Source organism: Siphateles boraxobius, unplaced genomic scaffold (genome assembly GCF_051911475.1).
Source record: "Siphateles boraxobius isolate OS27281-9 unplaced genomic scaffold, OSU_SipBor_1 89, whole genome shotgun sequence".
Taxonomy (NCBI): domain Eukaryota; kingdom Metazoa; phylum Chordata; class Actinopteri; order Cypriniformes; family Leuciscidae; genus Siphateles; species Siphateles boraxobius.
The window spans coordinates 3,157,810-3,169,884 of record NW_027509218.1 but is presented as its reverse complement, the minus strand read 5'-3'; the positions used below and the strand labels follow the sequence as shown (position 1 = coordinate 3,169,884).

The 12,075-nt window shown below is 39.9% G+C and overlaps 1 protein-coding gene and 1 long non-coding RNA gene across 8 annotated transcripts in view; one reads left to right on the top strand and one right to left on the bottom strand.

Moving 5' to 3' along the window:
• thrb (thyroid hormone receptor beta) overlaps nucleotides 1-12,075 on the bottom strand; it is a 614,287-nt gene that overhangs the window by 218,625 nt on the left and 383,587 nt on the right. The gene's annotated exons all lie outside the window — the stretch shown is intronic.
• Nucleotides 8,097-10,610, top strand: LOC143731978 (uncharacterized). 2 transcript variants are annotated; one of them, XR_013201032.1, is made up of 5 exons: nucleotides 8,705-8,861; nucleotides 8,958-9,003; nucleotides 9,100-9,196; nucleotides 9,601-9,696; nucleotides 9,856-10,610. It is a non-coding gene; the product is annotated as an uncharacterized LOC143731978 (long non-coding RNA). The 2 variants fall into 2 exon arrangements; XR_013201033.1 differs by lacking the exon at nucleotides 8,958-9,003 and having other exon boundaries at nucleotides 8,097-8,861.

The following is a 12,075-nucleotide window of genomic DNA, read 5'->3' as shown; positions in this document are numbered from 1 at the left end:
GTTTGAACTGTTGAGTCCTGAGAAGATTTCTCTCTCTCTCTCTCTCTCTCTCTCTCTCTCTCTCTCTCTCTCTCTCTCTCTCTCTCTCTCTCTCTCTCTCTCTCTCTCTCTCTCTCTCTCTCTCTCTCTCTCTCTCTCTCTCTCTCTCTCTCTCTCTCCAATATTTCGTATTTCAATCATTTTCTTTTTCGTTTTAATTGTTAGTTTTGCTATGCATATTTACTCCTGCGTGATTTAAGTAGTTTATGTAATCTTTAGTCTTGTTTTATTAAATTCCATAATCCTTTGAATTGAATCTGTCTCATTGTTCCATACTTGAAGTCCCTGAAAATGTTGATTTAAGCTACAAGCTCTATTTGGTTTAACTATTGAAATATCTAAAGTGCTTGACACAAAAATATCCTTCCTTGTGGCCACAGGAAAGTGTGTTTTTGTTGTGTACCGGCTAGTAAATTGTGATAAAGAAAGTCTTCTCCTCCACGTCCGCTGGACGGACAGGTTGTGTGATAACTGAACTTGAATCATATCAAAATTTACTCTGATAATTTATATGATTTTACCGACCTATATTAATAATTAATACGAACAATCGTGTTAATTGTTCATATACGGTGAGGTTTAGTCTATTCCCTATTTGGGATAATTTAATGTGTGTAGACAATGAATATTCATGATCTGATGAATATTATTCCCCATTTAAGCTAATAATTTCCCCCAAAAAAGTCATTGTCGCTACATAGTTTTATATAGTTCTATGGTTTTATATAGTTATGTTTTATTTTTTTTATTTTTTAGCCAAATTGGTTTGGAACAGTTGTTGAATAAACAATTGAACTGACAAATTATGCCTGCCTATATGTTTGATTGACAGTTTTATTGATCACTGAGATAGCATTGACTTGGAATTAAGTTGGTTCAATATAAAAATTAAATTTGAAAAAGTAGCTTAGATGTAGTAAACTACTTTTGCCATATTGCTGTAGCTTAGCTTGCTACATTTCCCAGGGTGGTAGCTTCAGTGTAGTGAATCTAGATTTAATGTAGAGTAACTGCTAGCTTAGCTCACTACATTTTCTAAGTAGCTTGCCCAACACTGCGAATAATGTGTTAATGCGAGTAGTGGGAGGCGGAAACGCATTTGCTGAATAAATACTGACGTAGTGAACATTAAACTACGAGAATAATCGGCTGTTTCTGTGGATGGTGTTTTATTTACTGTTGGTTACTAGGTCACCAATACCACCGTCATCCGCTCGATCAACTTGATGCAAATGCACCTATTTTTTTATATATTTTTTTGCGAACTTTGAAAAGATTCACTTTTGACGTTCCACGTTTGGATGGAAATCCAGTTAATGATAGTCTCAGTTCATACAGTACATGCTCTAGCACATGCTACAGAAGCGCTTAGCAAGGCTTTGTCTGCACGCCATTTATGACAGGAGCTGCCTTGTGGAAATAAATATTGAACATCATTAAGGGAAGGGTGGACAGCACTTCCTGATCGATGCATCAAAACTGTACACAGAACATATTAGTTTTTCTAGTGGTTTCGAGAACTCTTTCATGACCAATACAATTTCAGCACAAAGGAATCTGCACAAAACAAAAAAGCACACAAAAAAGTTTGAAGAAAATGGCTGGCTTGTGGGACTCCTGAGGCGGCTGACAGGTACCGGCAGGCCAAGTGGACCACCAAGTGGTGGTTGTGGAGGCAAAAAATCGGGCCTGGGATGAGTTTGTGAGGCCATGGAGAAGGACTACCAGTTGGCCTCTAGGAGATTCTGGCAAACAGTCACCTCGCTGGCAGGGAAGGAGCCTGAGATTGTGCGTGAGGTTGAGGGGTACAGACTAGAGATAGTCGGGATTACCTCCACGCACGGCTTGGGCTCTGGAACATGTACTGGTCTGTCGTGGTGAAGTAGCTGAGCTGCAAGACGAAGCTCTCGATTTACTGGTCAATCTATGTTCCTACTCTCACCTAAGGTCATGAGCTGTGGGTCATGACCGAAAGGACAAGATCCCGGATACAGGTGGCCGAAATGAGCTTTCTCCGCAGGGTGGCTGGGCGATCCCTTTGAGCTCCTCCCGAGCGACCGAGCTCCTCATCCTATCTCTGAGTAGAGCCGCTGCTCCTCCACTTCGAGAGGGGCCAGCAGAGGTGGCTCGGGCATCTGTCTCCCGGCTGGCCTGGGAATAGGGTTGGGTACCGAAAAGCGGTGCCAATAGGAAACCGGTTCCGAGGAAAACGATAGTAACCAGACCAAATTAGAACGAAAATTTCGGTGCCTGACTCTCTGTCTTACATGCGCTTCATGAGGCACACGTGCACACACACACACAAGCACGCAAGGTCTCTCGCTCTCTCCCTCTCCGCCATGCGCACGCTATACGGCTTGGAGCACAGTCTCTTCTGTCTCGCATGCGTGCTCTTGCTCGCTCGCTCGCTCGCTCTTGATTCCGGGAGATTTTAAATAATTTGCGGGCATCAGTGTAAAATTACACGTCAGAACGCCCTCTCTGTGCCCATAGTATGAAGCCCATATAGAATCACGCCAATGCATTGGCTGATGGCGCGGGCGCCGCCTCGACCCTCGCCCGCCATCATCTGCTCCTCAGATTTTCCTCTGCAGAAAAAGGAAGCTTGTCAGCATCTCTGCTTAGACTGCTGCCCCTGCTACCCGGCCCCGGATAAGTGGAAGAAGATGATGATGATGATGATGATGACGATGATGAAAACAGTGAAACTGAACATAACTGTGACAATAACAAAGTGGAATATATTATTTTGGTCCATCTGCCTAACCCTACTGTGACCTGTAAATTACAGTGAGAGCATATGGGAGAAATACAGAAAAAAAAGGGCTGGTGAGAGGTCAGCTGTGCCGGACACCGGACGGACACCGACGGACCCCGACACAAACACTTAAAGGAATCATGGTGTTCATGCGTTTCTTTTATTTACAGCAGTCAATGTAACAAAGGAGAACGTTTTGTACATTTTGAAGATAACATCATTAATCTGGTGCACTTTAAGAGATCAAAATTAAGAGCTTCAACCCATGTTCATTCAAAAGAGTTCGATACACGAGGGCAACAAAGGCTGTCCCGTCTGGTCCGAGCTAACAGAAGGTCTACTGTGGCACGTCACACAAAATGTTAATGATGGTTATGGGAGGAATGTGTCACAACACATAATGAATTGCACTCTACTGCATGTAGGGCTGCGTAGCTGCAGATCAATCAGAGTACCTATGATGACCTCTGTCCACCTTCAAAAGCGCCTACAATGGGCACATGAATGTTGGAAGTAGAACTTGGAGCAGTGGAAGAAGGTTGCCTTTTCCAATGAGTCCAGTTTTCTTTTACATTACATGGACAGCCATGTACGTGTGTGCCGTTTACCTGGGGAAGTGATGGCACAAGGATGCACTGTGGGATGAAGCGGAAGTGCGATGCTCTGGGAAATGTTCTGCTGGGAAACCCTGGGTCTGGCCATCATGTGGACGTAAATTTGACAATGCTCATGAATGGTTTGAGGAATATGATGAAGAGTTCATGGTGTTGTCCAGACCTCCAAAATTCCCAGAGAACAATCCAATAGTGATTCCTTTTGAACGAATCTTTAATATGACTCGGGACTACCGAGTTGTCTCAGAGAGTGATTTGTTCATTTTGTGTTGACCGCGCATGCGCATTGCGCAACATATGGGTTCTGAATCTGTACTAGAAACAGGAATAATTAGTTCATCTCTCTCGAGTCTTCGGGTTCGGAACGGGTCCGAGTCTTTCGTTCTTCCTGTCAGTCCCTTTCAGACTATGCTGTCAGTACCGGAAAGAGAAATGATTAGTTCATCTTTCGAGTCTCGGGTTCGGGTTAGGCCGGGTCCGAGTCTTTCGTTCTTCCTGTCATTCTTATAGAGGCTATGCTGTCAGTCCCGGAAAGAGAAATGATTAGTGTGTCTGGTTCGGGTTCGGCCGGGTCCGAGTCTTTCGTTCTTCCTGTCAGTCCCATATAGGCTATGCTGTAAGTACCGGAAAGAGAAATGATTAGTTCATTTTTTCGAGTCTTCGGGTTTAAGTCCTTCGTTCTGTTGTCCCGTGACTTGTAAACGTATTGAATAGCCTACTAATTCACAACCTTTTTACAAACAAGCACGTAGTTAATAATACGAATCTAATGTTGTATTTGATGCGAGATACCAGCGGTCACGTGACAAAAGAACGAAGGATTTAAAACCCGAACTCGAGACTCGAAGAAAATGAACTAATCATTTCTCTTTCCGGTACTGACAGCATAGCCTCTATGTGACTGACAGGAAGATCGAAAGACTCGGACCCGTCCGAACCCGAACTCGAGATTCGAAAGATTAACTAATCATTTCTCTCTCCGGCCCTGCTGTATCACAAACGGCACGGTCGGCCCAGCAGACAGAGTCAGACACTGGTGAGTTGACAACTAATGTCTCGAGACATGAGAGGAGAACTAACCTGATAAATATGAAGTTGCAAAGGAAAGAACGTCTCGGATCAGGAGGTGAGGTGAACCAACAGAATCACACTGCATTAGCCTGAACTTAAGACCCAACAACTAATCAAAATAAAACATTTCGGTTTCTTATAATTTGGCTTTGGCTGCATTACCCTATAGTTTATTTTTATTCTTTTTACAAATGTAATCAACATTTTCGTAAGTACTAGATGTGTTGGGATATTTAACATGCCATTTTAATTATATTATGCTGAAATGGATGTAATGACTCGAAAAAAGATTCGTTCATTTTGCTGAACGAGACTCAAAGATACGAGTCAGTAAAATGATCCGAACTTCCCACTACTACAATCCAATTGAGCATCTGTGGGATGTGCTGGATTACATGTTTGATCCACGACGGTTCCATCTGACAACCTACAGGACTTGAAAGATCTGCTGCTAATGCCAAATACCACAGAACACCTTCAAGGGTCTTGCAGAGTCTGCAATGTTTTTGGCAGCATCCGGAGGAACAACAGAATATTAGGCAGTTGGTCATAATGTTTTGGCTGATCATTGTATGCATATCAAATATTAACATATTACATATAACATTAAAAGGTACTATATCGCTATAAAACATTTTAATGACTTTATACTTTTGGTGCAAAAATCCCTATAAGTGGACTTCAGGGGAAAAAAAATAAATAAATTATAAAACAAATAGTGAAAAAAAAAACCTTTAACAAATAACAAAGAAAGTTTTTTTAATTCAGTGTCTAAATATGCAGTTTTTATAACTGCAGTAATTTATGTCCAAATGAAAGCAGGTCATTTTTGAGGCTGGCTGTCATGTGACTCATTCTCACCCTGAATGGCCCTGAATTGGAACATTTTCCCCGTCGAGAGACTCTCGCTGACCTAGAACAGCCGGCTGCATGTAGATGTCAGAGCGGTTATGCAACATGCTGGTCTCGTCCACTGTTTATTTCGGCCTGCCTCTCTTTCCATTCTCATTTCTCTTTCATAACTCCTGGCCTTCCATAATTGTATCCTCTCTTCCTGCATGCAAACAAAAACACTCACGTATTTTTCAACAGCAACTGCTCCACATTCTTTAGAAATCTTTGGTTTTGAACATCACCATTTTTACAACAGACTGCACAGAATGATCATTTACATCAGTATTGCTAATTTTGAGCAAGTAACAGATGGATAAAAAAAAATATCAGACAGCCTTGTTATTTTGTAAATTCAAGAGACTGCTGTTAGATTCGCACAGCATAGTGACTAAATTATGCAGTATAGCACAACCTCATTTTTTTTATTAACCAATTACTACCAAATGCTCCAGGATATATAATATATGTTACATATACAGGTCCTTCTCAAAAAAATAGCATATTGTGATAAAGTTCATGATTTCCCATAATGTAATGATAAAAATTAAACTTTCATATATTTTAGATTCATTGCACACCAACTGAAATATTTCAGGTCTTTTATTGTTTTAATACTGATGATTTTGGCATACAGCTCATGAAAACCTCACAAAATCTCAAAAAATTAGCATATCATGAAAAGGGTCTCTAAACGAGCTATTAACCTAATCATCTGAATCAACTAATTAACTCTAAACACCTGCAAAAGATTCCTGAGGCTTTTAAAAACTCCCAGCCTGATTCATTACTCAAAACCGCAATCATGGGTAAGGCTGCCGACCTGACTGCTGTCCAGAAGGCCATCATTGACACCCTCAAGCAAGAGGGTAAGACACAGAAAGAAATTTCTGAACAAATAGGCTGTTCCCAGAGTGCTGTATCAAGGCACCTCAGTGGGAAGTCTGTGGGAAGGAAAAAGTGTGGCAAAAAACGCTGCACAACGAGAAGAGGTGACCGGACCCTGAGGAAGATTGTGGAGACGGACCGATTCCAGACCTTGGGGGACCTGCGGAAGCAGTGGACTGAGTCTGGAGTAGAAACATCCAGAGCCACCGTGCACAGGCGTGTGCAGGAAATGGGCTACAGGTGCCGCATTCCCCAGGTCAAGCCACTTTTGAACCAGAAACAGCGGCAGAAGCGCCTGACCTGGGCTACAGAGAAGCAGCACTGGACTGTTGCTCAGTGGTCCAAAGTACTTTTTTCGGATGAAAGCAAATTTTGCATGTCATTCGGAAATCAAGGTGCCAGAGTCTGGAGGAAGACTGGGGAGAAGGAAATGCCAAAATGCCTGAAGTCCAGTGTCAAGTACCCACATACAGTGATGGTCTGGGGTGCCATGTCAGCTGCTGGTGTTGGTCCACTGTGTTTTATCAAGGGCAGGGTCAATGCAGCTAGCTATCAGGAGATTTTGTAGCACTTCATGCTTCCATCTGCTGAAAAGCTTTATGGAGATGAAGATTTCATTTTTCAGCACGACCTGGCACCTGCTCACAGTGCCAAAACCACTGGTAAATGGTTTACTGACCATGGTATTACTGTGCTCAATTGGCCTGCCAACTCTCCTGACCTGAACCCCATAGAGAATCTGTGGGATATTGGGAAGAGAAAGTTGAGAGACGCAAGACCCAAAACTCTGGATGAGCTTAAGGCCGCTATCGAAGCATCCTGGGCCTCCATAACACCTCAGCAGTGCCACAGGCTGATTGCCTCCATGCCACGCCGCATGGAAGCAGTCAATTCTGCAAAAGGATTCCCAGCCAAGTATTGAGTGCATAACTGAACATAATTATTTGAAGGTTGACTTTTTTTGTATTAAAAACACTTCTTTTATTGGTCGGATGAAATATGCTAATTTTTTGAGATAGGAATTTTGGGTTTTCATGAGCTGTATGCCAAAATCATCAGTATTAAAACAATAAAAGACCTGAAATATTTCAGTTGGTGTGCAATGATTCTAAAATATATGTAAGTTTAATTTTTATCATTACATTATGGAAAATAATGAACTTTATCACAATATGCTAATTTTTTGAGAAGGACCTGTATATATACTGTATATGGTATATATTTGTAAATGGTAAATATGATCAAAACTGGCAGTAAAAATAAATCTGCATCGTTTATCCTTTTGATCTTTCATTCAAAAAATTGCCAAAAATCTAACCTTTCATTGAAGTAAAAGAATTTAAAGTGGGGGGGAAATAACATTATGAAATAAATGTCTTTCTCCAAAACACGTCGGCCACAATTATTGGTACCCCTAGAATTTTTACGAGTAAAATATCTCTGAAGTATATTCCCATTAATGTTAATTTCTTTAGCACACCAGGCTCAATAGGAACATGAAATTGTCTAGCTATTGACTTCTTGTTTCACAGGAGTTTAAATATGAGGAAACACAAAGGCCAAATTCCCTTAATCATCCATTACAATGAGTAAAACCAAAGAATATAGTTCTGATGTGCATCAAAAGATTGTAGAGCATCACAAAATAGAAAGTGGCTGTAAGAAAATAGCTAAAGAATGAAAAATCCCCATTTTGACCATCAGGGCAATAATTAAGAATTTCCAATCAACTAAAGATGTTATGAATCTGCCAGGAAGAGGACGTGTGTCTGTATGGACGATGAGGACTCTTCAAGGATCACAGATGGAGACTTGCAGAGATAAGTTGAGTCTTGGGGTCAGAAAGCGTATAAAAAAAAAAAAAAAAAAAATTTCAAACAACCCCTACATCACCACATGTTGATTGGGAGGGTTTCAAGAAAAATCCTCCTCGCTCGTCCAAAAACAAACTCCAGCAAATTCAGTTGTCAGACACGACTGGAACTTCAAACGGCACAGGGTTCTGTGGTCAGATGAAACTAAAAAAAGAGCTTTCTGGCAGCAAACACGCTAGATGGGTTTGGTACCCCATGTGTACAATTTAATATACCGTTGGATCTTTAATGTTGTGGGCATATTTTTTTGCTGGATGTCCTGGACTTCTTGTTCAAATACATGGCATCATGGATTCTATCAAATATCAACAGATTAAAAAAATCAAAACCTTACGCCCTTTGCTACACTGTAAAAAGCCAACTAACAAAAAGTCCTCCCAATAAACATAAAACAGTAAATTGAACTAAGATATTTTGATTGAAAGTTTTATGCATAATACTAAGTTCATTCAACAAATTAGTTCCTTAAATGTTAAAAACGTGTAATGTTTTGTTGATCTTACGAAGAAGTTTTTGTTTTCATTGAATCTTGCGATTTTCTTTAACGCGTGCGCAGTTTGAACATTGAACGCATGCGCAGTTTGAGACATAAGCTACTAGGACACGGAGTTTCAAAAAGTTGATGCTGGTGAGAAGACGACGACAGCGCCAACGGTTTCCAGAAATTAAAGCTGGTGAGAAGCGGATGACAGCGTCCTCAATCCAATTTTTCCTGCACAATAACTAGTATGTATCATAATCATAATCGCCTGTTATTTGTCATATAGATGTATTATGCTCTTTACAAACTGATGGTGTAACATAATCACTCCTGATTTGAAGGAGTGGTGTCATGTCTGATCAATCCAGCTTTTCTTTAAAATAACCGGTGTATTAATCATTTTTATAATCGTCTGTATGTTATTTGAAATATTGAACGAATATTGTGTTCTTCACAAACTGACGGCCTAATTTCATTTCACAGTGTTTCTCATTTCGCGCACTTTTGGGTCCTAATTTCGATGCTGATTTGAAGGAGTGGTGTCGTGCCTGATCAATCCAGCTTTTCTTTTTAATAACCGGTGTGTATTAATAATTTTTATAGTCGACACTATGTTATTTGACATGTAATGTAAGTTATGTTGCACTGATGAGACGGGCTAACGTTACTCTAATTTAGCAGTGTTTGTTACTGATTTTCGCACGGGAAATGTTTCAATCGTTTTAATAATGGAGAAATTGCGAAAAATAATGTAATGAGTATTAACTTAAACGTCTGCTCATATGTATAGACAAAAATATTGACCATCTAGACATTTTCCTGCAATTGCTTTAAAAGAAAATGAGCACTGTGCACGTATGGGGTTGAATATGACAGAATCATTTTTGGGTGTACTACCTTTACATACTAAAGCAATAGAGTAGTTAAGGTCATAGGGCATCTGCAGATTTTATAAACAAAATATATTTTTATTTTTATTTTTAGGTGACTGACATTACCTCACATCGGAAAATAACAGCTCTTAAGGGATTGCCAATTTTTCTGCATGAGAAGCCATCATGTTTACTCAAGATGTGCCTGGTAAATTACCATTTCCATACCCAATTTCTAAATCCTTTTTTTATACTATATTTTACATGTATTCAGTTTAATTACACAACAACAATGATGATACTAATAATTATTGTTATATGTAAATGAACATTTCCATCAATACCCCCCCATCCATTATTCTTCCAGGATACTGATCCTGTAGACCACTGGTCGAAGATGATGTTGTTGCCGTCACATCACTGCCAACTGTAATCAACCTGGCCATAATCCTGGAAGAGGTCATTGTGCTTGAGGACATTCCAGATCTGCCAGCAGGATTCGCATACATGTTTGGTCTCATGTATGCACTCAACATGGAGTATCCAAAATAACTTAAGTATACTTTTGAAGTAATACAAAAGATCTACATGGATCTTGGTGGCATCTGCTCAACAAGAGTAGCCTACAGTCTTTGAAGTCTAAACTTTGCTAAATGGACAAAAGCATCTGAATGATGTTCCTCCAGTGGCCATTATTTATTTTATACTTTCATAGTTAATGAATGACTAAAAAACAATACTGTTTTCTTTCAATGCATTCATTAATGTTAAGTATTAACTTGTTACAACCTTTGCCTTAAAGAGATAGTTCACACAAAAATGAAAGTTCTTTCATCATTTACCTACCCTAAAATTCACACAGGTTTAGAATTTGGGGGTGAGTAAATGATAAAAGAACTTTCATTTTTGTTGTGCCTCATGTCACAAGACAGCTAACGTATTATGGTGTCCTTAACACTGTGGATTTCTCTAACATGGATTTGTTTGTACCATGCATTGAGTTAAGTGTAAAATGCGTAAAGTAAAGAAGTTAAAATGAAATGTCTGCCATACAGACTTGGTACTGTAATGTTGTTGTTGTGCACTGGACACAAACTGTTTAAATAATAAAAAGTTAAAAGTTATTTGAACCGTGTTATGGTCTGTCTTTAATTTAATTAGACTACTTAAATAATGAATCAGTCTATATGCCTATAGATAATAGGCCTATTTCGTTCAGTAAACCAAAAATATTTTGTTCTGTTATTCATTAGGTAAACATTACTATTTATGTTGTGACAACTTGCGATGTTAATGTAATATTTTAAGTTGGTTGGACTTTAGTCCCTGATTGTCAAGTTTACTCAAAAAAGCGATTGCGATAAGTTGCCTTATAATTTAAAGTTGAATTAACTTTTTTTTTTACAGTGTAGAAATATTAAAATGGGCCATGGTTGGATCTTCCATCAGGACTACGATCATCAACATCAAAATCAACACAAAAATTTGTTACGGAGCACAAAATGAAGCTTCTGCCATGACCATCCCAGTTCCCTGACCTGATGAGTGGAGTGAACTGAAGAGAAGAAGCATCAACATGGAGCTGAGAATCTGAAGGATCTGGAGAGATTCTGTATGGAGTAATGGTCTCTGATCTCCTGTCAGGTGTTCTCCAAACTCATCAGGCATTATAGGAGAAAACTCAGAGCTTCTATCTTGTCAAAAGGAGATTGCAAAAAGTATTTAATAAAAGGGTGGCAATAAATGTGACCAACGTGTTTTGGAGAAAAACATTTAATTCATAATGTGATTTCCCCCCCCAATTTCATTTTTTTTTACTTCAATGAAACGATTTTTGGCAATTTTTTGAATGAAAGATCAAAAGGATAAACGATGCAGATTTATTTCTTACAGCCAGTTTTGATCCTATTTACCAGGGCTGCCATTAATTCTGAGCACGACTGTGTATATATATATATATATATATATATATATATATATATATATGTACACACACACACTAGTCAACACCTCACACTCGTTGTTGTGCTCCTCAAACCATTCCTGAATCATTTTTGCTTTGTGGCAGGATGCATTATCCTGCTGAAAGAGGCCACAGCCACCAGGGAATACCGTTTCCATGAAAGGGTGTACGTGGTCTGCAACAATGCTTAGGTAGGTCGTACGTGCCAAAGAAACATCCACATGGATGGCAGGACCCAAGCTTTCCCAGCAGAACATTGCCCAAATTATCACACTGCATTTGCCGGCTTGATTTCTTCCCATAGTGCATCCTAGTATCATGTGTTCCCCAGGTAAGCGACGCACACGCCCCCGGCCATCCACACGCACCCGGCCATCCACGTGATATAAAAGAAAACGTGATTCATCAGACCAGGCCACCTTCTTCCATTGCTCCGTGTTCCAGTTCTGATGCTCACATGCTCACTGTTGCCGCTTTCGGCGGTGGACAGGGGTCAGCATGGTCTGCAGGCTATGCAGCCCCATATGCAACTAACTGCGATGCACTGTGTATTCTGACACCTTTCTATCAGAGCCAGTATTAACTTCTTGAGCAATTTGAGCTACAGTAGCTCATCTGTTGGAT